Source organism: Pteropus vampyrus, unplaced genomic scaffold (assembly GCF_000151845.1).
Source record: "Pteropus vampyrus isolate Shadow unplaced genomic scaffold, Pvam_2.0 Scaffold21, whole genome shotgun sequence".
Classification (NCBI taxonomy): domain Eukaryota; kingdom Metazoa; phylum Chordata; class Mammalia; order Chiroptera; family Pteropodidae; genus Pteropus; species Pteropus vampyrus.
This window is the reverse complement of record NW_011888802.1, coordinates 1,986,165-1,992,311: the sequence shown is the minus strand read 5'-3', so window position 1 is coordinate 1,992,311 and position 6,147 is coordinate 1,986,165. Positions and strand designations below refer to the sequence as shown.

The 6,147-nt window shown below is 37.3% G+C and overlaps 1 pseudogene; it reads left to right on the top strand.

Moving 5' to 3' along the window:
* Window positions 1-2,552, top strand: part of LOC105289025 — a 10,634-nt pseudogene extending 8,082 nt beyond the window's left edge.
* The last annotated feature ends 3,595 nt before the right edge of the window (window positions 2,553-6,147 follow it).

The following is a 6,147-nucleotide window of genomic DNA, read 5'->3' as shown; positions in this document are numbered from 1 at the left end:
GAGAAATAATGACATAGATGATAGAGGTTTTGTTCATCCCTCTTGCGACCAAATCAAAATTGAGACAGAAACACGGAGAAAACAGCAAGCAAAGTCACCTGAGATCTGGATTAACAGAAGCACTACAACTAGAGAGAGAAATAATCAACCTGCAATGGTAGAAGGTAGGAGGGGTCAAAGATGCGAGGCTGAGTGGGACACAGATTGAGGCAGCGGCATCCAACAGCTGCAGACGCTTCTTAAAGGGGCCGTGACTTTCCCAGTGATGGACCTGCTCACTCTGAGCGCTAGTGCCAGGTAGGCTGCATGGGGAGTACCAAGGACTTACAAGGGGACACCGAGTTATCAGAGCGAGAGCTGGAGGCGAGGCTTTCTCCCAGGCAGAAGTGCTGATGGTATCCATTGTTCCTCTGTTGAGCCTTCCCTCCTTAAGTGTGCACATGCAGCACCACCGCCAAAGCTGAGACATTATCTAACTGGATAACAGAAGTCACTCCACCCAGAGGATTTCCTGAAACTCCACCTCCCCCAACTCTCGGTCCCTCCCAAGCCACCTCCAATTGTTCAGTGAGTCAGATGCTCCTTGCTGAGCAGCGCCAAGACTCACACTGGTGACAGCTGACCTCGGTTTCTGGTATGGTTTCTTGAGGCAAATATAAGCACAGCATCTGTAGATTGCTTGCTGAATCTTAACAGGTGGCCCAGGAGGGGCCCGAGCTGAGGCCAAACTTGGCCTGCAGCTGAACCCCTCTAGGACTGTGCCACTGGACAGCTACTAAACAAAGCCGTACTAATAAGACCGAGAGGCTTTGGAGCTTTGCTTCGTGAATAGAAACAGACACAGAAAAGCAGCCAAAATTGGAAAACAAAGAAGCAGAAACCATTTGAGAGAAGAGAACAGATCCAGGATTAATGGAGTCAAGTAATCTAACAGATGTAGAGTTCAAAACACTGGTTATAGACACTCAATGAACTTAGGGGAAGTGTAGATTAATTCAGTGAGAACTTTAAAAAAGAGTAAAAAAAAAAAAAATACATAAAAAGGGAACCAGTCAGAAATGAAGAATATATCATCTGAGATGAAGAGTATATTAGATGGAATAAACAGAGTGAATAAAGAAGAGGATCGAACCACTGATATAGAAAATGGGGAACTCAAAGACACTCAATCAGAATGGCAAGAAAAAAGAAGCCAAGATGATGGAAAACTTTCCTCACCTGGTGAAGGAAATAGCCATACAACCTCAGGAAGCTGAGAGTCTCAAGAAAGAGGAACCCAAAGAGGCCCACACAAGACACATCATCATGAAAATGCCAAAAGTTAAATACAAAGAGAGAATCTTTAAAAAAGCAGCACAAGAAAAGCAATTAGTTACCTACAAAGGAGCACCCATAAGACTGGCAGCTGATTTCGCAAAAGAAGCTATGCAGGACAGAAGAACTTGGCACAAAATATTCTATGTGATGGCAATCCAGGATCTACAATCAAGAATGCTTTATCCAGCAAAGCTATCATTTAGAGTCTAAGGATAGATAAAGAGCTTCCCAGATGACATCAACCACCGCCGGCGGTGGCAGCACCTGGGAGACGGGGAGGGCTTCCAGGGCTGCGGGCCAGACTGCTGAGAGCTGCTGCTCTGTGAGATTTCATCTGCGTCCTTCTGCTGCTACTAACAGGAGATGCTCAGAGCTCAGAGGTGCCCGGGGCTTCTGCCAAGGGGTGGGGAGGGATTGGGGTACAGTTGTTCCAGGGGTGAAGCCCTAGGCTGGATCTCCATGGCCCGAGTGCTAGTAGACGAAGAGCAAATCAGCTTCCTTAAGACAGATGGGAGTTTCATGATTAATGATATACCTTCTGGATCTTATGTAGTGGAAGTTATATCTCCAGCTTACAGGTTTGATCCTGACAGAGTGATATCACTTCAAAAGGAAACATGAGAGCAACATATGTGAATTACATCAACACATCAGAAGTGGTCAGACTGCCCTATCCTCTCCAAATGAAATCTTCAGGTCCACCTTCTTACTTTTTAAAAAGGGAATCATGCTGCTGGACAGTCTTTCTGATAAACCCGATGGTTGTGATGATGGTTCTTCCATCGTTGATATTTGTGCTTCTGCCCAAAGTGGTCAACACAAGTGACCCTGACATGAGATGGGAGATGCAGCAGTCAATGAATATGTTGAATTCCAACCATGAATTGCCTGATGTTTCTGAGTTCATGACAAGACTCTTCTCCTCAAAATCATCTGAAAAGTCTAGCAGCGGGAGCAGTAAAACAGGTAAAAGTGGGGCTGGCAAAGAAAGGTAGTTGGGTGGTCCAGAACTGGCATTTGCACAAATGCAGCAGCACTGGGTGGCATCCTAGTCTTGAGGGAAAACCATGTGAAGCAACTACTGTAAACTCGAGTCATCCTTAAAGTTGATCTCTTATAACCACTGTGTGTGGTAACTCTTCAGTACATGTTTTGTACTTGGTACACAAGAAAAGCCAGTTTTCATCCTTTGTCTGTAGGAGGTCAATATTGATGTCACTGAATTAATTGCAGTGTCCTGTAGAAAATGATATCAATAAATTATATGAAGTACTATTTAAAAAAAAAAAAAAAAAAAGAGCTTCCTGGACAAAAGTAAGCTAAAGGAATTTTTCAGCACCAAGCCAGTATTGCGGAAAATGTTGGAGGGACTTCTTTAAGAAGGAAAAAACACGTACCAAAAATATGAATAAAGAATGGTAATAAGTACATTCCTGTCAACAAGTACCTCAAATGGAAAAGAATTAAGTGCTCCAACCAAAAGATGGAATGGCTGAATGGATCAGAAAACAAGACTCCTACATATGCTACCTACAAGAGACTCACTTCAGATCAAAAGACACACACCGACCAAAAGGAAAGGGATAGAAAAAGATACTGCCTTGATGGACCTAGAGGGTATTGCACTGAATAAAATGAGTCAGATGGAGAAGACAAATATCACATGATTTCACTTACATGTGGAATCTAAAAAACAAGATTAACAACAACAAAAACAGAAATAAACTCATAGATACAGAGAATATTTTGAGGGCTACTGGATAGAGGTGTTGGGGGAAACAGCGAAAAAGGACAAAGGAGTTAAGAAGTACAAATGAATAGTTACAAAACAAACGTGGAGATATAAAGTGTAACATAAAGAAAATAGTTAACAATATTATAATAAATATGTAAGGGGAAGAGGGGCACTAGATTTAGTGGGGTGATCACTTTATGAGTTATATAGATTTCTAATCACTATGCTATACAACTGAAACTAATATATTATTGTATGCCAACTATAATTGAAAAAAACTTGTTGAATGGTATAATGTAAATAATAGGAGCAACTAATTGTCTATTAAATTTCAATAAAGCCAGGAAAAAAAGAGAATAGGAATTAAGAGGAACATCTACTGCATATTGCTTGTGTTTTCTTGAATCTGAAAGAAGGTGCTGAAATTTATTATATATTAGATTTCTTATTCTGAATTTCAAGGTCAGACATTCCCAGCTTACATCTCCCCAGATTAAAGCTTCCTTACATCTCCCCAGATTAAAGCTTTCTCCACTGCTGATCCCTCCAACAAGAGTTTTTACAGATAGCTGAAGTGGTGGCTGAGACTTGGATATTTTCAGTTTATGCTATAACATGAGGAAAACATTTTGTATAGTTTCCCATCCTACTTTTAAATAACTTTTAAACAAGAGAAATTCCTGCTAACCATATTAACTTCATTCTGGTTTAATTCCAGGAAAAGAGGGTGAAGAAGTGAAAGGGCTGGGGAGAACCTAGCTAATAATGGTCTCCATCCCATCATTGGTAAATTGTTTATATTGCAGTCTTAAGAATTTCACTTCTTTCCCTTCCTGTTTGTCTTCATGAACAAATTAAATAAGACTCCAAATTCCAATTGTTTGTAAATAACAGGAGATTATTTGGTTGGTAGGAAAGGCTTGTCTACAATTTTAGATAAATTTAAATCCTATCTACTAGAAATAGCCAAACATTCATCCTAAACTAACAAACTGTCTCCATCTCAGGTTTGCTGCTTATAGTATGGCTAATTGCCCACTGAGGGTAGACTAAACTGTGTAGAGTTAGAAATTCCACTAACAGTGTACATTTAACCATATGGTAAATAAAATAGGGAATTTTAGTGTATTCTGGTTCCTGATCCTCCTTCTATATTCATATCTGAAGTATGTGGGGATTTTGTTTGTTTTGTTTGTTTTATTTTGCTCTTGGGCTACATAAGCTCCTTATATTTTTTGGATATTAACCCCTGATCAGATATATAATTTGCAATTATTTTCTCCCATTTTATAGGTTGCTTTTTCATTTTGTTGATTGTATCTGTGTAGAAGATTTTTAGTTTGATGTCGTCTCATTGATTTATTTTCATATTTGTCACTTTTGGTATCATATCCAAAAAATCATTGCCAAGACCAATTATAACATTTTTCTCTATATTTTCTTCTAGAAGTTTTATGGTTTCAGGTCTTTATGTTTATGTCTTTAATCGATTTCAAGTTATTTTTTGAGTGGTGTAAAATAAGTGTCCAATTTTATCCTTTTGCATGTGATTATCCAGTTTTCCCAACATTATTTATTGAAGAGTATTTTCTTTCTTCCTTGAATATTTTTGGCTCTCTTGTCAAACATTAGTTATCTGTATATGTGAGGTTTTATTTCTGAGCTGTTTATTCTGTTCCATTGGTCTATGTGTCTGTTTTTATGTCAGCACCATACTGTTTTGATTACTATGACGTTGTAGTGTAGTTTGAAATCAGGGAGTGTGATGTCTCTAGTTTTGTCTTTTGTCAAGATTGTTTCGGCTGTTTGGGGTCTTTTGTGTTCCATATGAATTTTAGGATTGTTTATTCTATTTCTGTAAAAATGTAATTGGAATTTTTATAAGCATTATATTAAATTTGGATATGACTTTGGGTAGTATGAACATTTTAATAATATTGATTATTCCTATCAATAATACAGAAAATCTTCCTTTTGTTTGTGTCTTCAATTTCTTTCATTAAAGTCTTATAATTTTCAGTTTACAGATCTTTCACTTCCTTGGTTAAATTTATTCCTAAGTATTTTATTGTTTTTTATGTTATTGTGAACAGGATTATTTTCTTTGTTTCAGAGATTTTGTTGTTAGCACACAGAAATGCAATTGATTCTGCATGTTGATTTTGTATCCTGAAACTTTACTCAATTTGTTAGCTAGTTCTAACGTTTTTTTTGGTGGAATCTTTAGAAGTTTCTAAATATTCGATCATATCATCTGCAAACTAAGACAGTTTTACTTTGTCCTTTCAAATTTGAATGCCTTTTATTTTTTTTTTCTTCCCTGATTGCTCTGGCTAGAATTTCCACATTGAACAGTAGTGGTGAGAGTGGGCATCCTTGTCTTTTCTTCATATTGGAGGAAAAGCTTTCAAACTTTCACTGTTAAGTATGATATTAGCCATGGGCTTGTCATATATGGCCTTTATTATGGAGAAGTATGTGCCTTCTGTACCCTATTTGTTAAGAGTTTTTATTATAAAAGGATGGTTTATTTTATCAAATGCTTTCTCTGCACTTATTAAGATGGTCATATAATTTTTATATTTTATTCTATTAATATGGTTTATCACATTTATTGATTTGTATATGTTGAACCATCTTGCATCCCAGGAGTAAATCCCACTTGATCTTGGCATATGATCCTTTTAATGTACTATTAAATCCAGTTTGCTAATATTTTGTTGAGAATTTTTGTATCCGTGTTTTGTATCTATATAAGAAATATTTGTCTGTAATTTCTTTTGTTTTGTAGTGTCCTTATCTGGCTTTGGTATTGGAGTAGTGCTGATCTCATAAGATGAGTTTGGAAGTGTTTCCTCCTCTTCGTTTTTTTTTGGAATAGTTTAAGAAAGATTAGCATTAATTCTCTTTAAAGGAACACTAGAGATGCCATTTGGTCTTAGGCTTTTCTTTATTGGGAGATTTTTGATTACTGATTTAACCTCCTTAATATCGTTTTTTTTTTTTTTTTTTTTTATTTATTAGGGCTGAGAAGATTTTTCTTGGCCCTAAGCTGTGCCACCTTGGGAGGAGGGATGACAGAAGTAAAGTAAAAC